The following is a 24,902-nucleotide window of genomic DNA, read 5'->3' on the forward strand; positions in this document are numbered from 1 at the left end:
ATGAATATGGGCATGCACGTTTTTGTGTGGACGTGCGTTTTCGTTTATCTCGGGTGTACCTAGTAGTGGCATTGTTGAACCCTATGTGGTTTGAGGGACGGCCAGGCTAATTTCTGAAGCATCTGCACCACTTTACTTTCCCACCAGCAATGCACAAGGGTGGCCGTTTCTCCGCATCCTTGCCAACACTCGTCATGACGGTCTTTTGTAATAGTCATACTGGCACTTCTGGTCACTTCTTGCTCCATTTAAGAAAATCTGCGCAGTTGATAATCTCACATCTAAACCTCCTGCGTCTGTTGTCTTCTTTCTGCTTTTCGTCAACCCCACAGTTTGTTGTCTGGCACATCACTGCGGAATGATCGAGTGAACGACCTCAAACTTTACCGTCCTCCCTGCTTTCAGAGTTGGACAGCAGAGGTCAGTGAAAATCTCTCCCAACTTGGCATCTATCTTGCTGCCTCTTTCAGCGCTTGTGATCGTCTCCATAACCTTTTCTGCAGTGGAAGCTCCGTGAGGGCCTTAGAATGAAGAGGGAGTGAGTGGACTGGGCTTCCGCGTTCATCCTGTGTTGTGTTTGGAGGGTGGGCGGGACCGTGAAAGCCTGTACTCCTAAGAGCTGGTTTTAGAGAGGCCGTAGTGCTGTCCAGATTGGATGGATTTGGATTGTTTTTAGTGACTGAGGCGGCAGATAACCCAGGCTGAGTTCAAAGTACAAGGTAGTGAGTGTGAGTCAGAACCAAGGGAGGAAAGTGTTCAGTGGGGCAACACCCAGCTCATCCGTTAGGACGGGATCTGGATGTCATTACATGAAAGGGAGGGAGGGAGGGAGGAGGGAAGGAAGGAAGGAAGGAAGGAGGGAGGGAGAGAGGGAGGGAGGAAGGAAGGAAGGAGGGAGGGAGGGGAGGGAGGGAGGGAGGGAGGGAGGGATGGAGGAAGGAAAGAGGGAGGGAGGAAGGAGGGAGGGAGGAAGGGAGGGAGGGATGGAGGAAGGAAAGAGGGAGGGAGGAAGGAGGGAGGGAGGGAGGGAGGGAGGGAGGGATGGAGGGAAGGGGAATCCTGAAGCCCTCGTCTGCACAGCACTGCCCAGAGAAACCATACTTCAGCTGATGATTTAAAGGGCAGGCCCTTGAGCTGGGGAAATATTCCTGGACGTTGGGAGGTGCGAGCTGAGGCAAAGCTGGCAAGGAGGGGAGCCGGTCCATCCTCAGGAGCCCTGCTCAGACTTGTGGCCTCAGAGGTTCCTTGCAGGACAAGCGGAAGCCCCAGCTGCAGGGGATGTTGATGGAGACAGAGGCCCCTCCTCTTAGTTCAGGCAGGCGCCCTAAAGGAGCCCACGGACCCCAGCTGTGGGTGTGAGTGTCGGGCGGGGGCTGGGAAGGAGTCCCTCCCCACTGCTTCTCGCCCCATCCTGTCCCACTGGAAGGAATGGGGTTGGTTTAGCGCCTGGTGCCGTATGGCTTCCGTCTGAGCATAACTGAGCAACTTGGCTTTGTGGGGTGTGCTGCTCAGGGGAACATTCACTTTTCAAAGTCAAAGTAGGAATTTACAGTGTTGCCTTTCAGGGACCTCCTTCGGCACCAAGGTTATCTGGGAATTTCTGCCAAATTAAACCCGTATGCCTTCTTTAGGATGTAAAAAAAAAAGGCACTTATTTTCAGATTTCAAAAAAATTACATGTTACCCTTGGCAGGCTTTAATCTTTACGTGATATTTTTAGAAGGGATGATTTAAGGGGCATGAAAGGGTAAATTAGAAATTCATTCATTCATTGTATTGAGTGCCTATGAGGTAGGGTATCCAGAGAGATATAAAGCCAGTGGTCTGCCTTCAAGGAAGAAAATGCCGAAAGAGCAGTCAAATAACAGGACAACTCAAAGATCCTTCCAGCTCTGATTAGACCTGCTGTGTCCAATATGGCAGCCACTGGCCACATGTGGTTCCCAAGTACCTGACGTGTGCCAAGTCCAAGGTCAGATGTGCTGCCATTGTAACAAACATACCGGGGCCTGGAGATTCAGCATGGGAAAAGAATGCAAAATGTCTCATTAATAATTTGAGGTATTGAGTATACGTTCAAATGGTAGTATTTTGTTTACATTGGGCTGAATATATTCCTAAAATGAATTTCATCTGTTTCTTTTTCTTTTCTTTGAATGTGGTCCCTAGAGACTTTCAAACCACACACCCGACCTGTGTTATATTTCTGTTGGACAGGGCTGGGTTAGCACCACAGAGCACTTGTGCGAGGTGTGGTTAGCAGAAGCGCGCGGGATTATGTTTATGGGTGTCTGGAGGATTGCTAAGCTGAGAGGTAGGGCAACCGAGGGGTAAAAACGAGTTCTCTCCCCGTTCTCATTTCGGAGGCGTGAATCCAGACACCAGATTATTTAACCGCATTAGATGATCTTTGGGGTCTATGATTTGAAATCTGTAGAAATGAGGATGTCAGCACCAGGGATGAGAATGCAGGCTGAGCTTCACCCCTGTAAAGCCACATTCAAGGGACTCTCTCCCTGGAAAAGAAAGAGTTTGGGTTAATACCTCCTCCAGTGCTGACTTCCTTTCATGAAGGATTTAAGCCAGATTGTTGCTTTTCCTTGAGTGGCACTGGTTATAAAAGTATTTTCATTTTCATTTCATTCCATAAAATAATTTCATTTTCAATGTGCATACTACCCAGCGAGGAGAATTCTGTCCACCGTTTTTTCCTGCCCAACAATGAAAGGCTGATCCTACCAGATCATTCCACACTCCCCAGTCTCATTTCAGCATCTCCTGTTTGGCGTGCGCAGTTGTGTAATCTGAGTGAACTCATCTTAGCTGCTTGTCTATTATACTCCATAAATAAAAAAGACAAAGGGTTTAGACAAATTAGTTAGTGTATATTTTGAGAACACCACTGAGAGCCTGGGGTGCGAATATACTAGAAATAAAAGAGAAATTTTTTAATCTGGGGGATTTTTAATCTTAATATAAACATGTAAATAAATGCAAAGTCGAGAGGGAAGTGTCTGTCAACTTTCTTTTTTCTTTCGTCACAGCTATTTTTAATCTTGCTTGGTTCAGAATTTGTGGCATTCCCGAGATTATTCCGTTGGAACCGGTTACAGCTGCGTATATACTCTTCCTTCTGTGGTGAAACATTGGGAAACCTGGGTGTATTTTGTATTTCTTGACCTTTTCTCTAGTTGTCAGCTCATAACAGGTTATAGTCAGCCTATGAACATTTATTCCCTTGCGATTTCTTTTAATAGTTTGGGCACTGGAGTCAGACAGTCGAGTGCAAAGCTCACTCGTAAGCTCTGAGACCTTGGGCGAGTTACCCACTCTTTCTAAGCCTCATCTGTTAAACAGGCAGAATAACGGTGCCAGCCCACAGCGCTGGGTGAGGATTAAAAGAGATTATTCACATAATGCCCTCAGCCCAGAGCCTGGCACTCAGTAAGTCGTGGCTATATTTATTATCTTTCCCCTGCCAACCTCATCCTGGCTTCCCACAGAGCAGAGTGCCTCAGAGGGGGACCTGGGAAGCCTCCTGCATCCCTGGGAACCTGTGACAAATGGCAGCCCCGAGCCCCGCCTTGGACCGTCGAGTGTGATCCGCACCCCGACACTCAGCTGCCCCCTCCCTGCCCTGCCACCTTCCTGGGAAGGTGCCCACTGCAGGTGTGGGAGAGAGCTGAGGGGGTCTCTGGGAGAGGGCTGCTGGAGAGAGGGCCCTGAGGGAGAGAGTGTAGCCGACCGCAGGGGAGGGCGCCCAATCCCTTAATCAGTGGGCGAGGGGGCGGAATCAGCTCTCAGGATGCAAATTCGCCAACCAGGGTGCCACTGGGTGCCCCCGCCTACGGGGGCAGCGACTCACACCCTCTCACACCCACCCCTCTCCCGTGCTCTGCCCGGTCCAGCTGCCCTGCCCGCTGCCCTTGGGGGCTACACCTGGGCCACACTCCCGCCCCCGATTCTCCAGCAAATGTCCGCCCTTAGCGACCCCCATCCGGTACCCTAGCTCAAGTATTTACATATCTGCCTCAGCTGGGAGGTTGTAAGCTCCCCTCAGGCCAGGATTTTAGGCCACTATTTAGGCCACTATTTACCAACTGCCCACTGCGACTGGCCCTCTCTGGGGGCTGGGGGTACAGCAGAGAACAAGGACCACTGCCAGCACCCCCAGTCCGGTGACATCACCCAGAGGCTCCGCACTGGTTTCCTTGCCTCTGCTCTCACTCCATAGGGTCCATTCCTCACAGGTCCCCCAGAGAGCGTGTAAAAACACAGATCACTTTACTTTCCTGCTCAGAACCCTCTAGAGGCTTCTGGTCACGTTTAGAACGGAAGCCACACTCCTTTCCAGGCCTGTAAGGATCTGTGTTCTCACTCAGAGACCCTTGGCCAGCTCTCTGCTCTCAGCCGCTGCCCCACTGTGGCATCAGCCTCCAAACGGGCTCCTGCCCCAGGCTTTTCCCCTTCCTCCTCCTGGGATGTTCTCCCCAGGCCCTCACGGCTTGCTGCTTCCTTCTCATCATCTGGTCACTCCATGCATGTAACCCCACTTGACCCCGTCAACCTCGTCTCCCACTCTGCTTTAGTTTTTTTAGTAGCATTTATTTTTTTTTTCATTTAATAAGTAAATAAATAAATAAATAAATAAATAAATATTTTCAGATTCTTTTCCCATATAGGTTATTAGAATTTTTGGGGGGGGGGCAACGCTGTGTGACATGTGGAATCTTAGTTCCCCAACCAGGGATCGAACCTGTGCCCCTTGCAGTAGCCACGCGGAGTCCTAACCACTGGACCGCCAGGGAATTCCCACAAAATACTGAGTATAGTTTCCTGTGCTTGATAGTAGGTCCTTGTTGTTTATCTGTCTTAGTAGCATTTATCATTGCCTAAAATGATACACTATTACTATTATACTACATACCCATTTTTCAGTTGTTTCTATCCATCTCTCCATTCACTTGTTTCTCTAGGATTTGGAAGTTCCTTGGAGGCAGAAACTTAATCGACCCGTTCGCTGTTCTGTCTCCAGTGCCTAGACTGTGGCTGGCACCCAGGAAGAATGGGGTGTTTGTTGAATGAGTGAATTGATGGACAGAGGACTGGATTTGGAGTTTGTAGACTCTCTTATTAGATTCTGGCCCTGGTGTCCATTCTTTTCTCCCCTGGACCCTTGGAGGAGGTGGAGGCTTTTGAAATGCTCAGCAGGCTTTGGGATTCTCAGTCCCGAAGGTTTGTTAGGGTGTCATTGACTGAACCCTGGTGATACTTGCTGGCCTTCACAGAGATCCTGCAGGATGTCAAGAAATAGTAATGCAATTATTACAAATGGCTTTAAGGGGAATTCACTATTGAACATTAGCCTGGGAATAATAAACATTCACTGGTAATTTTCTTACAGTACAGATACTACTTTAAGGGATTTCAAAATATTCTGTAGAGTCCAGACAGTAATACATCATGGGTTTGTGTTACATTATTGGTCAGAAAGCACCAAGTCGGGACAGGTGAATTTTTTAGGATAATAATGCATCAACCTTCTTAATCCTAAAATTAAAACACAAATATGAAAGTCGTTTTGATGTAAGAATTTTTCACCGAGTAGAATGTTTATCTGTACCTACGTATCACGTGAGCTCTCCTTGACGGTGGTCTGCAGAGAGAGGAAGGGGGTCTCTCTGAAGCTTGAACAAAGAAAGTGATTCTGCAGGCTCTCACATCTGAATCCCGTCTCTCCCTCATTTTGCTCTTTCTTCAGTCCTCTTTTAGTTTTTTTTGGTAGCATTTATTATTTTTTTCATTTTTTAAAATTGATGTAGAGTTGATTTACAGTGTTGTGTTAGTTTCAGGTGTATAGCAAAGGGATATACATACATACATACATACATACATACATACATACATAAATAAATAACATGGACATGTAACATGGAAATTTTACAGGTTTCTTCTAGGCTTGTTGCTTCTCAAGGTCTCAAAGGGAAAAGTAAACAGACTTCTATCCTGTTAGCAGATTCTTTGCCTGACAGATGTTCATGTAAACAGTCAGACACACTGACAGACCCATGGGACATTCCCTTCGGAGGGGCCGTGGAGGAACTGACTTTCCAGTTCCCAGCCCAACAGTTCTTCCTGCTTTTGCAAAGCTCTTTATGCTGAGATAATATAAGGAAGATTTTTACAGTGTGTCGTTTTAACGCACTCTCAAGTCACCACTGCACCCAAGCAAGCAGGGAGATGGAATTATTACCTCATCAGGAGAGTGGTTCTTTGGCCTAACAAAGAAACCGTTTTCTTTGCTGTTTCTAGAAGCTCCTGAAAGAATTTTCCAGATGAACTCAAGTTGCCCGTGGTCTGCGTCTGTCTCAGGAGGGCATCTTCCTTACAAGATGACTAAGGAAGGGTGCCTGCTTTCCTTGTACTAGGAGGACTTTGTACCTCCTATCTGCGATAATTCTTTCCGTTGCAAGTGGCAAGAAACCTGACCCAAACAGGCTTAAGCAAGACAGAGAACATGCTGGCTGGTGTAACCAAGCAGTCTAGAGTACATGAGGTGCAGCTTCAGGTGGGACGTTATTCAAGCCTCAGATGATATAACCTGGGCCCTCCTGTCACTTCTTTCCCGAGTCAGCTGCCTACACGGTGGGCTCCTCCTCTGCAGGGTGGCTGCCCGCTGCTCTGGGGAAGAGGGGTGGCTGCTGAGAATGGGGCGCTGGGGATCTGTAGGGGATCTGGGGATGCTTACCAGGAGAACAGGGAAGCTGGACGGCCAAAGATGCAGATCTCTGCTACTCAGGAGCTGCCGGTTCGCAGACAAGACAGACGAGAGGAAATGGTGGAACATAAACCATTTCCAGGGAACCCTACAAATATGGTTATACTTCCTTTGGGAGCAGATTTTGCCAGAAGTAGAAGTTTCCTAACTCTCATATCATCAAACTCACTGGGGGATTGAGACTCTAGAGGTTTGGCGCGAGACCCAGTGCGTATGATAAATATGATAAATTTGGTCATCTTTCAAGATGATCCCAGGGGATTCGGAAGATCAAGTGGCATTGGGCATCCTTTAGGCGCCCTTGTTCTTGGCAGGGCCAGCTCCAGCAGGTGGGTGAAGTAGGCCAGTTTGTCTGTGTCTGCACCTGTGCCTCACTTGCCCACAGGGTCCAGCCCAGACCTCTCATCCTCCTGAGGTGGGGACTCGTGTGGCCTCTCCGCTTCATCTCTTGCTGTTCCTCTGCATTTGCTTTTTATTTGTCAGACTGGATCAGTCCCTTACCTAAAAGTGCTCTTTTCCTTTCCCACTTTCCTGTCCTTGCTTATGTCATTTTCTTCCAAAAGTCCTCATCTTCTACCTGATAAAATTGTAACCATGATTAAAAAGTCGACGTAAATTCGCCCCCTCTTTGAAGTTTTCTCTGATCCCCCAGGAGAAGTGATCTCCTTCCTTCTCTGCCCTGTGTCCAGACCGTGGATATTCTGCCTTGCCCTGTAGTGCTTCTGTGTGGGCTTCACTTTCCTCTTCACCATGAGAAACGCTTGGGGACGGGGCTCATGCTGTGTCCCTTGAGGCTTGAGTCTTTCTAGGCTCTGCTACTGTGTCACGTGTAGGAAGCACGCAATGTTTCTGCTGTTTCAGTCAAAGTTCGAGTGAATGAAACAATCATGCCTCCCCTTTCTTCCTCCTTCTCTCTGTTTCTGGCATTTTATCTTTCCCAAGATGTCTGTCCTTGGGAAGCTCTGATGAACTCTAGCCTGACTTGCTGAAAAGGCCTTGAGGTGTTACTTCTGCAGGGTTGCTAACATTTTAAGAGGAAGTTGTTGGAAGACAAGAAATTTTAAGTGGTAATGTTGAGCAGAAGCAGAAGAAAAGACCTCAGGTCCCGAATTCAGGGACTCCATCCTTTCTCAGAGCTCCTTGTTTCCTGCATTAGCTCTATTAGAACTGAGCACAGAAGGACATGACAATAAAAACAGTAGAATAAAATTTAGGAGGACAGGTAGAGATTGCTTTTTAAATAAGATAGGAAACCCAGATAACATTTAAAAAGAAAAAAGAAGATGAAAAAAGAAAGGAAATATCTGCACGGGAAAATGTACGTTAATCAAAGTTGATAGATGACAGGAGAAAACACTGATAATTCCTGTAACCACAGAAGTTTACTATTTGATAAATGTTTGAAATTTGATATGAGAAAGCAAACATCCCAATATAAAAATGGGCAAAGGATATAAATATGCGACTTACAGAAGAGGAAATACAAGTGGCCAGAGTGTCTGAAAAGAAGCTGAGTCTCACCGCAGTCAGGGAAACAGAAGTGAAGTTAACCAGATGTCAGTTTTTATCCACCCAATTTGCAAAATTTGAAACAATCGATAACATCCAGAGCTGGGAGTATTGGCGAAATGGGCATCTTATCCATAGCCAGTGTGAGTATGAATTGCTGTAAATATTTACCAAAGTTGTTTGGAAAGAGCTATAAAATAAATGATGTTTACAGCCTTTGATTGAAACACTAATCCTATTTCTGGGAATCCAAGCTATAGCTTTCAAAGTGAAAGCACCAGGGTGTAAGACTGCAGGTATCAAGATTATTTCAGCTTCGTTTGAGGTGGGGTGAAGGAAAAGGAAACACTGACTATCCCGTCATAAAGGAATACACATTTGTTCTGTGGCATCTCATGAAACTAATTAAAAAAATGAGTTAGATCTATAAGTGGAGGGGGGAATGACCATGATATATATTATATTATATATTGGAACACCACGTTTATTAAAAAGTTATTGAGAAAGAGGAAGAAAACCTCTTCCATATGTGTTTATATTTCTGTGTGTTTGTGAACCCATGGAGGAAGGTGTGAGGGTTACAAACCAAACGGTTAACAATTGTTAACAGGGGAGATGGGATCACACCCCGGTAGGCAGGCCTGCCCCTACCATTGAGAGGTGGTGGCCTGAGAGGGGACAAATGGATGCTTGGTCTTGTCCACTCCCTGCTCTTCAGCCCAGCTCCTGGTGCACCTGAGGAGGCCTGCTCACTCCCCGCAAATGCTCCTGGGGTCTAGGAGGGCGCTTTCCTGGGGAGGACAAGCCCCAGAGGAGGCCCGTGCTGGCCCTGGAAGAGGGCTTGGGGCCACTTGCGTAGGGAATTCTAGCATCCTCGGTACTTGGAGTGCGGTCTTGAAGGAGAGTCGTAGACTCCAGGTGGGCACGTATTGTTGGCCCCAGAGACTCCTTGGTACAGTGGTAAGGCTCAGCCTTCTAGAGCAGAGTGCTGAGGGCAGGGGCTCCAGTGGCCCAGGTACAGGGGCGTGGAGATGATTAATACTCGTCCGTACATATCTCTAGATTACCCGACTCATTACAATAAGCATCCAGGAATTTAAAAACATGTTACTTGTAATAACCTTAATGGAAAAGAATCTGGAAAAGAATCTGTATATTCTTTATATATATAGACATATAGCAATCACCGTACCCCTGAAACTAACACAGCATTGTACATCAACTATACTTCAATAAAAAAGAAGCAAAAAGAAAAAAATACATTTAAAAAGTATCCCCTTAAACATTTTAAATTGAAAACCAAAACTCTAATGGGGAAAAAAGACACCAGCTAAATTAATCTCTAATGGAGAAATGCCAGGTGAGCTTGTGGTTGGAGGGAGAGCTGAGAGCAGGTACCACTTCCTTACACCTCCTGGCTCCATCTTGCCATCCCAATTTGTCGATTTGCTGTAAAGCCAAGGGGCATATACGGCACGGAGTCAGGTACACATTTTTGGGAGGGGATGTCCATTTGGTTTATCCATCCGTCAGATAGTTACTGAGGGCTCCTGTGTGTAGTTACTATTTCTGGTGCTAAATAATGAAACAACAAAAATCCCTGCCCTCATAGACACACACACTAAACAAGATAAATATATAAGAGTAAAGGCATTTTAGATAAAATAAAATAAAATGAAGCCAGGAGGGCCTCCCTGGTGGCGCAGTGGTTGAGAGTCCGCCTGCCGATGCAGGGGATACGGGTTCGTGCCCCGGTCTGGGAGGATCCCATATGCCGCGGAGCGGCTGGGCCCGTGAGCCATGGCCGCTGGGCCTGCGCATCTGGAGCCTGTGCTCCGCAACGGGAGAGGCCACAACAGTGAGAGGCCCGCATACCGCAAAAAAAAAAAAAAAAAAAAAAAAAAAAAATGAAGCCAGGAAAGAGTGAAGACGAGGGACTGCCGTGTTACGTGGTGTGGTCACGGACGTCTGACCTGGTTGAGACATGAACCGAGCTCTGTAGAAAGTGAGCGAGTCAGCCTCCGGTTGGGAAGAAAATTAGGCGGCGTGACAGATTCACACAGCTCACTTTTCTCCCCTGGAATTGACTGAACAACAAACCAGACATGAAAAGACACGGAGGGAATGGATGGACATACTGTTAAGTGAAAGCAGTCAGTCTGAGAAGACGACATACTGTCCAGTTCCAGTAGCGTGACATTCTGTAAAAGGCAAAACTACAGAGACAGTAAAAAGATCAATGGTTGCAGGGGGGAGGGCCAGGTGGAGCACATATTCACATTCAGTATTTCTTTTTCATTTTGGCTGCACTGCGTGGCTTGTGGGATTTTAGTTCCCCAAGCAGGGATCGACCCCAGGCCCTCGGCAGTGAGAGCCCGGAGTCCTAACCACTGAACCACCAGGGAATTCCCCACATTCAGTACTTCTACATATTTGTATATATATGGGTTGATGTACCCACAAGTATTTCTTCGCTCAGTCAGTCAACAGGGCCTTTAAAAAAAAAAGGAAAAAGAAAAAGACACCTTGGTACCAATGAGCACACCTCATGCCAGATCTTGAGTTCTAACCACCATCCTCCAGTAAAAGGAGCCAGAGGTCCTTGGAGAAATAGGACCAGGGCAGGAAACATATCAGATGAGCCTGGGACATCTTGTGGTGCCAGAAAGTAAGGGAGTGCTCACTGGTGGACTTCGTCACAGGGCGCAGGGGACAAATAACAGAGCCACCAGTGGCTAAAGCGGGGACAATTTGAGCAACAAAATAAGGTACATTTTGTAACCCAGAGTGTAAAATGAGTGTCCGTCAGTCCAGAGTGATGTAAATAATGATGGAATAAATAAATAAATGGGGGAGGAGAGACACATCTCACCCTCGAGGAGCTGGAATAGAACTGCCCACTTAGGGACCAACCTCCTTCCAAAGGCTAGGAGGACCTGGGGAGCCTTCCTCTCCGGTGTCAGGCTGGAGTCCCACCAACCTCGGACCTGTCAGTCCTCAATACACATGTGCCTGGCACGTGGCAGGGCCGGCATGCCCTGTCTAATAGGGTGCTATACAAGGCGCTGACAGGGACCATGGTGTTCGTGCACAGAGTGGGAGGGTGGTTTGGAGGGAGCCCCGCTCCCCTGAGGCAGGAGCAGAGGCTGGTGGCTGGCTGGGGACAGAGGGGTGGCAGAATCCTAGGGCAGCCGGCGTTCTCAGGCTCCCTTCCAGGTCATGCCCCAGACCAGCCTCCTTCCAGAAGAGGGTATGGGCAAAGGGGGGTAAGAGTCACCTTACAGTGGAGCAACCTGACAAAGACGACCTCAGCCAGGTGACTCAGGTCAGCGCCAATAGTGATGAGTCATGTTGAGAGCGTGTGCTCTTGATACGATGTGACGACAGTGGCCCTGGCCCCTGGTCCCCTCCCCCAAATCCGTATTCCCAGTCTAACCACGAGAAAAATCTCAGAAAACCCAAGAGAGGGACATTCTGCAAGGTACCTGACCAGTGCTCCTCGGAACGGTCCAGGTCATCAAAAACAAGGGGAGTGAACCATCACAGCCGAGAGGTACCTAAGCAGACTAATCACTAAATGTGATCTGAAGTCCAGGAAGAAAAACACAGCTATGAGAAACTATGGGGAAAACTTAGGAAATCTGAATAAAGTTCATTTATAATCGTGTATCACTATTAGTTCATTAATCATAACAAACGTACCATACTCATGTGAGATGTTAATAATAGGAGAACTGGGTGCTGGGTATATGGGAAGTCACTGTACTGTCTTCCTCGATTTTTTGTAAACCTAAAACTGTTCTAAAAATCAAAGTCATAGTATATCTATCTATCTATCTATCTATCTATTATATATATATATATATCTATCTGTATCTGTGAAAGTACAATCATGAGATACTTCCCAAGTGGTCCAGTGGTTAGGACTACGTGCTTCCACTGCAGGGGGCCCCGGTTCAGTCCCTGATCGGGGGAACTAAAGATCCCTCATGTTGCATGGTGTGGCCAAAAAAGAAAGTACAATCATGACTTTTAAACCGTAGTTTTGTCCAAGGGAGATACAGCTATGAGAACGATGTCACCATTTGGAAGTGGATGCCTGGGCCTCTTTCTGAGCCCTCAGGCCTCCGGTCCTTCTGTGGCTTTGGGAGACCGTGGAACAAGATGGGGATCCCAGGGCACCAGCAACCTCAGAATAGCCCTGGGAACCTCTCCTTAGACCCCCAACCTTCCCTAACAAAGCTTCTTTGCTTCCAAGAAACTGCGAGTTTCCTGGCAAGCAAAGGCTCACCCGTGGCTTCTAGAGGCGGTTATTTACTAGCCGGGCACTGGCTGCCCTGTATCTGAGCGTAGCCAGTTACCAGGGGACGCGTAAAGTCCAATCCCAAGTTCGTTATTTTAGAGCCGGTCTTTGAACAAAAGAATTCCATTGGCTTTGGGTAATTTTATTTTCTATCTTCCAGGGGAAACTGTCTGTAATTTACATTGTGCAGCTTTGGGTTATCTAATAACTCTGGATTTTCTGCTCTAAGGAAAGGGAGTAGCAAAGTGGCTTTTTGTTTCTTAAAACAAAAAAAAATATTCACTGCTTCTCTTGGTTGGAGGTAAGGGGCATGGGATGCTGGCCTGGCCATCCTGAGGGTGAGGTGGAGGGAAGGCTGTGTGGGCAAGCTGGCCTGGTGTGCAGACGTGCTGGAATTCTCCCTCTTCCAAGAGAATTATTCCTTGCATATATGGCCAGATAAAGGGAGGGTGGAACCCACTGGTGGCTGAGGGGCAGATGTTCCACCCCTTCGCAGTGTCAGAGGATTGTACTTGTTTGTCTCTCAAAAGGAACTGAAAATGCTCCATTTTGAGTGATTCATACCAGTCCGGTGTATTTGTAAATATCTTCCCTTGGAGAGATTTAAACAGGAAGCGTGGAAGGGCTGTTTCCCCGGCACATGGCTCTAGTGGTTGAATTCTGCTTCGGGGGCAAAGCAAAAGCAGCCCTGATTTCCAGTCTCATTCAAGGTGCTACCCCAAACCATTGCACTGGCCCTGAAGGAGGCACCAACGTGAAATTCCGAGAGGGGCCCTGCTTAACCGAGCTGAATTACAAAGAAGCGTCCTCTCCCGGGGGTCCAAGGCACCTCCTTGTGCAGCCCTCTTCCTTAGTTTTAACACTCCCCCCCCATCCCATCCCGTGATGCTTGGGCCATTTTTAAACCTCAGGATGCCGCTGGAGACCCTTTCACTGCCCAAATGGAACGTGAGCGAACAAAGCCAGCACCCCAAATGCCCCAAACGGAGTCAGGCATCCTTATTTTGCCTTCTCATCTTCTGTTTCAGGCTTGTCCTGTTAATCCGCCTAGTATATACCGTATACTTGTATATCCCGTATGCGGGATGTTCATGGGGAGTTTTTCTCCCTCTTCCTGATTCTCTAACAAATTTTCTCTGCAAGTCGTGTCGGTGGTAGGTAAGTCAGACCAATCATTTGTGGAGGGGTCTGGCAGGTGGCGGTGGCCGGGAGTGTGCTGGAGAATCCTCTAGTTGGAGGGGGCGGGTCGGTGGGCAGACCCCAGTGGGCAACCGGAGTGAATGGGTTGGTTGCTAAGGCGTTTCGTTCTCTCTCACCTGTCTTTTCCCAAGTGTGGACATGGTTTACGTTACACTGTGAATTAGGCAAGGTTGTGGTTTCTCCCGATTCCTTGTGTGTTTCCCACACAGGATGGTCATTCTCCTGGCAGCTGAGTTGTTTTTCCTCATAAGACTGTTGGATTGAATGAACTCCTACTTTCTTTCTTTTTTTTTTTTTTTTTGCGGTACGCGGGCCTCTCACTGCTGTGGCCTCTCCCGTTGCGGAGCACAGGCTCCGGACGCGCAGGGTCAGCGGCCATGGCTCACGGGCCCAGCCGCTCTGCGGCACGTGGGATCCTTCCGGACCGGGGCACGAACCCGTATCCCCTGCATCGTCAGGCGGACTCTCAACCACTGCGCTACCAGGGAAGCCCAAGAATTCCTACTTTCAAAAAGAGTGAAAGAAAGAAAGAAAGAGAGAGAGGAAGAAAGGAAGAAGGAAGGATGGAAAGAAGAAAGGAAGGAAGGAAGGAAAGAAGGAAGGAAGAGGGAAAATGAAACTGTGTGTCCGTGATGCTCATCTGTGGAAATGCTTTGTTTCCACATGGAGTTGTTTTAAGTCAGAGAGGAAGCAAGGACAGTTTCTCCCTCTTCCTCTCCCCTCCCCTTTTCTCTCTCCCTCTCTCTCCTCTTGCCATTTAAAAAGTTAGATGTTTGCCCATCCAGACCAAGCTGGTTTAGGGAGGAAGACCTCAGGGAGGAAGCAGTGTGAGGAGTGGAAATAGCAAAAGAATCCAGACACACTTTGATTCCCCGCCCTTAAATCGGGAGACGAAGAAGCCGTTTCCCTGCTCCTGGCCGGGGTCTGCGTGGAAGGCAGTGCCCCTCGCCCCCTGGCTCACGGGCGGCCCAGTAGAAGGCCAGGAGGCCGCGAGCGCCCTGCACAGGGCAGCTGGCAGAGCCTGTGCTCCCCCACCCCCGCGCTGTTGGGATTAGGAAGGACATATGCACGTAAGATGCTTAAGGCTTTTTCCAGGCACAAGACCACTTTCCAGCCGGAGAGGCAGCTTGGGGGAGACAGGGCAACTAGACGGTCCCCTGCAGGGAGGGACAAGGAGCCAAGTGCCCTGCGGAACCCGAAGGCTTTAATCTCCTGCCCTTCTTCTGCCTCCTTCCTGCTTCTCATCCTTTTCTTCTTTCTCTTTTCCTACTTCTTAAATTTTTTTCTCCATCTACTTCCTATTCACGTTTTCCCTTCTTTATTTGCCCCAAATTTCCTTTCCTTATCCCTTGTCCCCTTTTGCTTTCCCACGTTTTGCGTTCCTCTCATCCCTTCTTTTCCACCTCTCTTTCTTCCCTGTGCTCTTTGTGCTTTTTCAGGTTTATCACAACTTTGGTTTCTGATTCCTTTATCAGCTGAAATGGATCGCAGTTCTCAGGGAGAGAAAGTACAAGCTGTGTTACTGAAAACCAGTGCCTGCCTTTGTATGGCTACAAGGAGGCAGTGGTGTCAGAACACAAAAGTAACGGGTACCACCGTCGATCGGGAACTGTTAATTTTTGTAACAGCCCAGCTGAGCAGCCTAATGGTTTCTGGTTTACAGATTGGGAGATCCAGGCCCAGACACCAGTCTTGCACAAGGTCGCCCAAAATGTTGGAGTGTGGAGTTAAACCCAACTCTGTCCCGTTCTGAGGTTCCCCTTGCTCGGTGCAGCCTTTAGGATAGTGGGTAAAGTGGCCACGAAGGCTGGGTGTGGGGAGGGCTTCTGGTTCAGGTCAAACATTCCCCACTCCCAGCTTTCCAATTCCGATCTGGGGCAGGGCCTGAGAATGTGCATTTCTCACAAGTTCCCAGCTGGTGCTGATGCTGCCGGCCTGGCGACCACACTTGGAGAACTGGTGGTTTAAAAGGCATCAGCTTGGGCCTCCCTGGTGGCGCAGTGGTTGAGAGTCCGCCTGCCGATGCAGGGGATACGGGTTCGTGCCCCGGTCTGGGAGGATCCCATATGCCGCGGAGCGGCTGGGCCCGTGAGCCATGGCCTCTGGGCCTGTGCGTCCGGAGCCTGTGCTCCGCAACGGGAGAGGCCACAACAGTGAGAGGCCCGCATACCGCAAAAAGAAAAAAAAAAAAAAAAAAAAAAAAAAAAGGCATCAGCTTTAGACGTGGCTGGTTGGAACTCAACCCCAGGTGACAGGAAACGCTTTCCAGCCCCAGACACGAGTGCAGGGTGGGTGTAAGTGGAAGTACTTAAATGGTTCAACCTGCTTCGTTTCACAAAGGACTTGAGGTTGCCTTATAAAATAGAAAAGTGTAAACATGATAAACAGTTGAGGAAGTCAAATGAAGGGAAGAGATAGGAGTTTACTGAAAGTAGTTGACATCCAATGAAGATAATTTTCCCTCTTTGTTACCAGAGTTACATGCACGTCCCTTTCTTTTCCCGGTTGACCATGTCCTGTTTTCATTTTGGGAAGAGGGCCCTTGAATTGTATCCCTTGAATCCAATTCTTCTTTTCCCAAAGTCCCTTGCAGAGAATGTCTTCTTCTTACTTAGACAATATAGGAGGCATGAGCAGATTGATAGTTATCTTTTTTATAACCTGTGAACTTTGGCAAACTGGCAGTTGTGCAACGTGTATTAATTGTGCCACTGTATTTGTTAAATATCTCTTACTTGCTCGTAATAGAAAAGAAATCTAAGAACCATAATAGGGAGACCACAGGGAAGCTATTGATAACATAGGATTCCAGTCTTCAAGGCCCTTACAACCTAGTTTGGAGAAAAAGATGTACATATAAACAGTAGGAGAATAATTATACCCTTTAACAGATTCCAATGATTCTAAGTGTAGCAATTCACAGAAAGGAAAGGTCAGGGTAGGTTGATGTAGGCACAAAAGAATGAAATTTGATAAAGAGGAGGAAAAAATGGAGAAAATTTAAGAGTTTTAGATATTAAAGTTAGTATAACTTTGCATAAACAAAAACCCCTACAACTTTATATGACACATAACACAACTCTGAGATGGTGAAAAAGAGAACTGAGTTTGTCATCAGAAAGCTTGTTGTGGGGCTTCCCTGGTGGTGCAGTGGTTGAGAATCTGCCTGCCAATGCAGGGGACACAGGTTCGAGCCCTGGTCTGGGAAGATACCACATGCCGCAGAGCAACTAAGCCCGGGTGCCACAAGTACTGAGCCTGTGCGTCTGGAGCCTGTGCATCTGGAGCCTGTGCTCCGCAACAAGAGAGGCTGCAACAGTGAGAGGCCCGCGCACCGCGATGAAGAGTGGCCCCCACTCGCCGCAACTAGAGAAAGCCCTCTCACAGAAACGAAGACCCAATACAGCCAAAAATAATAGATAAATAAATAAAATTTAAAAAAAAGAAAGCTTGTGGATTCGCCACTTATGACGATGTGATCTGTACCAGTCATTTGAGCTTCTTAAGTCTTGGTTTCTGCAAACATAAAATGGGGATTTCCGGTATCTGTCTGTATCAGCTGAACTTTAGTCAGGAAGCAGAAACCAGTATTTGAAGCAATTTGAATTAGGTGCTTTAAAGACCATAGGAAAGATTAGGAAAACAGAAGTTGGGAGGCCTTGCACTAGCTCTCCAGTTTGCTGGCGCAGCTGTGAGGGTCAGGAAGTTGCCACTTCCACCCAGGGATGGGCTGGTGCTGACCGGCATGCAGAGTCCTCGGGCCCAGTAGAGGTGCACATGTACCGGAGCCCCGGAGTGAGCACTGCTACTGCTAAGGAAGGATGCCTTCCGTCACTCTTGCGCTGTCCAAGTATTGCTCATGGACGTGACATTGCCGGAAATTAGACTGGAACTCTGTCAGCCAGGCACTTAAGGAAGCACAGTTTCTAGGCTTCTAGCCCTGAGAATTCAGAAAAGAACCTAGAAGAAGGTGTGGAGAGGAGTACAGGTGCCGACAGGCCATATTCAGCTCTGACTAAAAGGGCCATTGGAAGCTGTGGGTGGCAACCATTAGTGGGTTGTGAACTCAATTTAGAAGGCTGTGCTCAGCATTAAAAAAGTCAAATGGGGCTTCCCTGGTGGCGCAGTGGTTGAGAGTCCGCCTGCCGATGCAGGGGACACGGGTTCGTGCCCCGGTCTGGGAAGATCCCACATGCCGCGGAGCGGTTGGGCCCGTGAGCCATGGCCGTTGAGCCTGCGCGTCCGGAGCCTGTGCTCTGCAACGGGAGAGGCCACAACAGTGAGAGGCCCACGTACAGCAAAAAAAAAAAAAAAAAAAAAAAAGTCAAATGGATAAAACGGAAAATAGTGCATTGTGTAGAGTAACATTTGAGTGTGCGTGTGTGTGTATGCATGCATGTCTGTGTGCATGTGTGTGTATGCATGCATGGGTACGTGTGTGTATGCATGCGTGTGTGTGCATGTATGCACATATGGCACATGTATATGCATGCATGGGTACGTGTGTGCACGTGTGTGCATGTGTTATGTGTGTATGCATGCACGGGTACATGCATGTATGTGTGTGTGCGTGTGTACGTGTGTGCACACATTGTGTATGTATGCATGCATCTGCACACATGCGTGTGTGCATGTGTGCTTGTGTGTGCATACGTGTATGTGTCCTTGTGTGTGTATGCATGCATGTGTGTATGTGTGTGCATGTGTGTGTGTGCGTGTGTGATATATGTGCTGGGTCATGATATATCGAGGTCCGACAGGTTTAAAAACCACAGAATAAAGAATCAATGACATGAAGTGATTTGTGTGCTTTGTAACTTCTAAAGTGCAAAGCAAAGTTATGAATTAATAACTCACTTGCTTCTCCTGAGCCCGCGTTCCATATCTACCCAACCTCAGCATGTCACTGCTGTCTGTCGCATTAAGACACCACCTGTCTGCCCAGGCAAGTGGATTCAGGATCCCCCCCACACTCGTGGAGGCTCAACAATCAAACCAGTGGGGACAGAAAATAGAGATTAGTGTGTTAAAGAGAAAAAGAGGAAAAGCGGCCTTGGTGTCTGATTTCTCCAAGGCCCAGTCTGACTTTCTGATTGAAGGTGCGCTTAGTCAGCAGACGCAGCTGCTGGTATTCAGCTGGGGAGAAAAGCTGAGTGATACGTAGGACAAGTTTTAATAGATACACTGAGCACCTTGCTGGTAATAACAGTCTATTTCCAGATTGAAGGGTGTCCTCCCTCAGACAGCAGGTTCCCGGGGACCCTCATTACCAACATCTGGAAACTGAAATAATACTCCAGAGTCAGTTTCATACTTCAGCGAAAGCAGGCTTTGACATTTTATTAACTGAAAAACCATTGTTGGCTCCTTCCTTGTAGACCACCGTTATTTCAAAGGATTCGCATATCTTTGGGAATGGGTTGAATTTCGTTTTGCTCAAGGGTACCTGAAATTTTAAACTGGGTACAAACTTAATCATTTATTTCTTTCTAGTCTAGAAATTTCTCCTTATCTCGCCTTCCCTGTACTCCCTCCTTTTTCAATTGCCTGTAAGGGGGTAGCTCATGATAGAATAACTGGTTTTTCCTGGAAGAGCGAATACATAATAAAAAGAGCACCATTCAGTCCTAACAACTTACTGGTTGTTCTCTGAGGCCCCTGGGGGGTGGGTGAATGTTGTGACTTTTCTCTTTAGAGCAAAGGATGTATGACAAGGTGATAGGATCCAGGTCAACGGCACGTAGGAATTCAAAACCGAGACGTGGTTACTCTATAGAGTGCCGTATTTTCTACCTCCCCTGAATGCAGGTGAATGGGGAGCTGCTATCAGACTAGAGCTGTGCTTATCAAAACGTCCCTGTGCTTTTCCATGCTGGTGTTTGTCCCCAGGCGTCAGGGAGTCAGGAAATGAGACTGTGTTCTTGCCACCCAGGTAAGGGGGGTGTGGCTTGGGGAGCCGTGGGTGGTAGGACAGGATTATTGGGGGAGGGTATGAGATGCGTAAGAATAATTGGGAACATTGAGAAAAATGAGTTCAGGACGCAGGCAGAGTCATTAAAGAAGCCAGAAAACTTCTCTTGAATATTTGTGTGGGATTAGAATATGGGCCAGGAAAGGCGGATTCTGATCAAGTGAGAATATCCTCTGTCCTGTATAGTTTTAGGGGTTGTCCAAGAATGGACTCAAGGTGTCTGGGGACTAGAGAAAAAATGATGTTAAATCCAGAGGGCCCCAGAGAGCTGCCTTTTGAAATGAGAGTAAAAGGAGACAGAGGAAGCGAGTTCCCATTTCTAACAACACTTCAGACACTATGCTGGGTGCTCAGGGGGAAGGCGCTGCTTCCTTTCCTTCCTTCCCTCCCTCCCTCCCTCCCTCTTTCCCTCCTTCCCTCCCTCCCTCCCTCCCTCCTTTCCTTTCTTAAAAAAAAATCTCAAACTACTTCTCCCAACACTTTGATCATTGTTCCTACTTCAAAGATGAAATGTTAACGTTCCAAGAAATCAAGTAGCATGCCCAGATTTATATAACTAAATGAAAAAGGAAGATTCCAATTGAGCTTCCCCTAACTCCCAAACCCATGTTCCTTCCAAAACATTACACCAGCTCTCTTCCAGAAAACGGAATGGAAAATATCTAAGGAAACCTAGTGACAGTTCCAGCTACGCTGCGTAGGGACACTGCGCTCACGTTATCTTCGTGCGTGCGGTCTGTGCCCAAAATTTCCGTCAGGTTTGCTCTCTGCGTGGCTGGTTATGTGCTCCTAGCCGAGGGCTCGGTGGAAGTGCAGGAGAAGTGAAAAGGAAAGGCCGTGATCTGACGGGCGCTGTCCTTGGAAGAGAAATGCCTTGGCCCCTGGAAGTTACCATTATGCATGTCGGGCCGCTCTGTCGTGCAGTGGTGAGATTCCAGTTTCTTTGCGTTTCCCATTCGCAGGTGTGTGCTGCATGATTGAGGCTGGCGCTGGCCAGCATCCAGCGCACAATGAAAATGTGGGCCCCTTCGGTGAAAAGTTAGAAAGGAATTTCCAGATGCTGAAGGCAGAGCGTTAATACGTGCAGAGACCTCTGAGCGTGTGGGACCTGGGTGACGGCACAGGACAGTCGCCCACGAAGCTGACCCTGAAGGTAGCTAATCCACAGTGATCTGGTCCAGCAGAGATATTCACCAAAAGCCTGCAGTTATGCCAAGGTTCCTAACACAACAACAGCTGCGGGCTGGAAATGAGACTCTGTAAAACAGCCAGTGGACAACAGCAGCCCCTGTAAACTCGCTTATTTGTTTTTTATCCATGAAGTCATCAGTTCGCAAGGCATTTATCAGCCTTACCGTGTGCAGGCACCCTGCTAGGTGTGGAGGATGTGAACGTCCCCTGAAGCGCGACCTGTATGTTCTTGCCTCTCGCTCGTAGGCCGTGGCCCTGGCGGCAGAGCAGCTTAGACACGGGACGCAGAAGTGAGCGGCCGCTGAATCTCTCAGCCCAGAAGTCTGTTCACCAAGCGGGTTCTCCACCCTCCCCCAGGGACCCGCTCACTGAGGACGTATTGGGGTCTTTGGTGGCGGGAAACAGAAGCTGATTCTGCCGCCTTAATGGAGAAGAATAGGTATTATTGGAAAGATATGGGGAGCTCCCAGAATTGATGGATATAAGGATAGCCACACTTTTTTTTTTTTTTTTTTGCGGTACGCGGGCCTCTCACTGTTGTGGCCTCTCCCGTTGCGGAGCACAGGCTCCAGACGCGCAGGCCCAGTGGCCATGGCTCACGGGCCCAGCCGCTCCGCGGCATGTGGGATCCTCCCGGACTGGGGCACGAACCCGTATCCCCTGCATTGGCAGGCGGACTCTCAACCACTGCGCCACCAGGGAAGCCCCACTTCCTTATTTTTAACATCCAGTATCTCTACATGGTTTCCATTTATGCCTACAGTTGACCCTTGAACAACGTGGGGGTTAGGGGTGGCCATGCTCCCACCATTTGAAAATCCACCTGGAACTTGATAGTGGGTCCTCCTCTGTACCCACGGTTCCAGATCCATAGATCGTGTAGCTCTGTAGTATTCACTGTTGAAAAAACATCCACGTATGAGTGGATCCTCGCAGTTCAAACCTGCTTTGTTCAAGGGTCAACTGTACTTACTTACATGACCAAATTCTCCTTTATCTGTTTGAGGGAAAACATGACGCTTATTTTTAAGTTCTTTTTTCCCCTGGTTCACTATTGTGCATTCATCTGGCACCAGTATTTCCTTCTATCGCAGTCGTGCCCCTGTTACCATTCCCTTCGAGTTGGTACTCTTGCCTCGGCTGGTAACATGAACTTCAGGGGGAGGGTCTTTAGCTCAGGCCCTAGAACATCCATCCACTCCTGGACCAGAGGAACTGGGTGCGTGACTCAGAGGGCAGGGTGGTGGAGTCAGGGTTAGGGTCTCAGGGAGAGAGCGGGAGCCTCAGCGATTAACACAAGTTTATCCCTCTTATACTCCCGCCTGGTGGTCTGCTTTCTTAGAACCAGCTTGCCGCCTTCGGTTGCAACCGCCTAATGCTTGAGAAGTGACGGGAGGGGCAGAAAGGGGGACACTGGGTGATCGGAGGACCTGTCTGCCTCTGCTGTCATTTTTGATGTAGTGTCTGGAGCCCTGTTGTCTGCAGCCAGGCCTGGGTTAGCTAGGTTTTTTCTCCCCATGTGAGCAGTGGTACACGTAGGGGCGGGGAGGGATGGAAGGCAGTGTAAATAAGACCACTCACTTGCCCATCCGTGCGCCCAGCCACCTTCTGCCTGTGGTGCTGTCCACCCATCTCTCTCTCCTTCTTTAGAACCTGACCAAGGGCTTCTCACCGATTTCATGTCCGTTTCTCAGACCTCCCAACTCCCCGTGGCAACTCCAGGGCTGAGCTCCAGGCAGGAAGAGAGCAGCTATATCGCTGAGCCCTCATTTCCAGCTTCGGTCCATCCCCAAGCTCCTGCTTCTGTGCTCAGTGTTCATAGGACAGAGGTCCTCGGGCCTGGTCCAGCCCACGTGGCCTCCCTCAGCCAGGGCAGCACATCTTGATTGACGGACTAAGACCGATGGGGTCGCAGGGGGAGGGGAAAGGAGGTGATGCTGAGACGATCCCACAGTCTAGACATTTGCCTTTTAGGGGAAGTTAGGGAAGGTTTGTGCAGCTAATTAGGAGAGCCTCGAACCTACCCACTGTGCTTGTACTACAGTTGGAGGGTGGATTTTTTTCAAGACAGTGAGAGCTCTCCGAGGAGCTGACGCTTCCCGTCAGTCCAGTGTCTACCAACCCCTGTTTGGTGGGTGAGCTTCACTCTGCCTGATCCTGCTTACGTTCACAAAAAGCTGATCTCCGGAGGCGCTGTCGCGCACACATCCAGACAACGGTTTTCTCACCAGGGGCAGTTTTATTAAGTGAGCTCAGTTTGGTATTTCTGTCGACTCTGAAATTCTATGATTCGAGAAGACCACGCTTTTAAAGTTTCCGATTTTGAAATAGTAAACGTTCTACGTCTGATATCTACCAAAGGTGAAGCTGTAGGAAAGCCTCAGGAGGTATGGCAGTTGCAAGCAGTGAAGTGCAGTAGTTAAGGCCACAGCCTCTGGGTCCGGGCCTTCTTTGTGTTCAGGTCAAGACTCCATCAGCATGTTTTATCTGTGTTACCTTGGATTCTCTGTGCCAGGTAAATTCCTTAGATCACACCCAAAGTACTTACTCACTACACACGTGTAGAGTATTTAATCATTTAACCATTACTATATTGTTAATATTTGATGCAACTAAATGAAAAAGAAAGGTCAAGTTGTTTTCCTGCTATCATTATCTTCATACCAATACTGGGACTTCCCTGGCGGTGCAAGGGTTGAGACCCCGCGCTTCCACTGCAGGGGGTGTGGGTTCCATCCCTGGTCGGGGAGCTAAGATCCCGCATGCTGTGCGGTGTGCCCAAAAAAAAAAAAAAAAAAAAAGCCAATACTGCTGGTTTTCTCACCACTTGAGAAAAGTAATACAGTCCCGAAATGCCTCCTCCAGGAAAATGAAGAGAGCGTTGAGACATAACCCTTCCTGGGGCTACTTGATTTCTCCTCCCCCTGTTCCCCTTAAAATTGGCAGCTATAACAAATCCACTCTGTCACCTGCTTCAGTGGAAATTTTACACTGAGCGCAAAAATGTAAAATGGACAAAAGCCCTGCAATGAAAGATGACCACGTGGGTTAAATCATCACTGATTGTCAGAAGATACTTGTTTTTGTGGAATCATTGATATATTTCCATGGAGAACCAGAACTTTGGAACCCCATGTGAAATCCTCTACGACGTAAGGCAGTCAGAAAAGAAAAAAGCTGCATTAAACATAACACACACACACACACACACACACACACACACACACACCCCACCCCCCCCATGGGTATACACACGTGCGTGAGCCTCACAGAGCACTGAGGTGTGTGTGAAGGTTTTGTCCCATTGAATAACTGTGGTTCAGTGGAGTTTGGAGGTTTTGCCTTTTGTTTAATAACTTCACGCCGTCGTGTGAAGGCCTTCAGTGCCTCTCCTGTTCTGATGGCACCTCTTATTCCCCGTGTCCCCATGTGGTACAGCCCTGGGGCGTCCTTTGGTGGCTCCTCAGAGGCCCCGTTTTCTTTCTTCTGATGACAAAGACAAACATGTTACAAAGCAGCAAAGCCGTGGTTGCCAAGGGGGGTTAGGTTGGTCCCCGTGACGTCCCCTCCTGCACAACCACGGCTGTAGCAGAGGGTGTCAGGGCCCAGCCTTGCCCTTTGGACCTCAGACACTTGGCTGTCGGGCGCTGCTTCCGCCTCCCAGGTAACCTCCCTGCACTGTAATCCCTTATCTCAGCACAGCTTCTGGGGGGTCCCAGCAAGATGCCATCCTTAGCTGCCCCCCACCCCCCTCACCCCCCTTTTAAGCTCTAAGTTTGGGCTCTTGGTGCCATGTCTGTGCCATATAAGCCTGTCCTGTCCTCCTGGCCACCTGATGGACTGGGGAGAGAGACCAGCTGGGTCCCTCAGAATCCCTTCCCCTGGTTGGGATGGATGGGTTGGGGGAGGGGAGTGGAGAAGAGAGAGGAGAGAGAGGGAGAGAGATTGAG

General features: G+C 48.5%; 1 long non-coding RNA gene across 1 annotated transcript in view; it reads left to right on the plus strand.

Annotated features, from left to right (window-relative positions):
* The first annotated feature begins 301 nt into the window (after nucleotides 1-301).
* Nucleotides 302-24,902, plus strand: part of LOC308623899 — a 150,091-nt gene continuing 125,490 nt past the window's right edge. The window contains exon 1 of the long non-coding RNA XR_014016900.1: nucleotides 302-420. This is a non-coding gene — a long non-coding RNA (uncharacterized lncRNA). The remainder of the gene's footprint in view (nucleotides 421-24,902) is intronic.

This window comes from Mesoplodon bidens, assembly GCF_964165515.1.
Source record: "Mesoplodon bidens genome assembly, chromosome: 10".
Lineage (NCBI taxonomy): Eukaryota > Metazoa > Chordata > Mammalia > Artiodactyla > Ziphiidae > Mesoplodon > Mesoplodon bidens.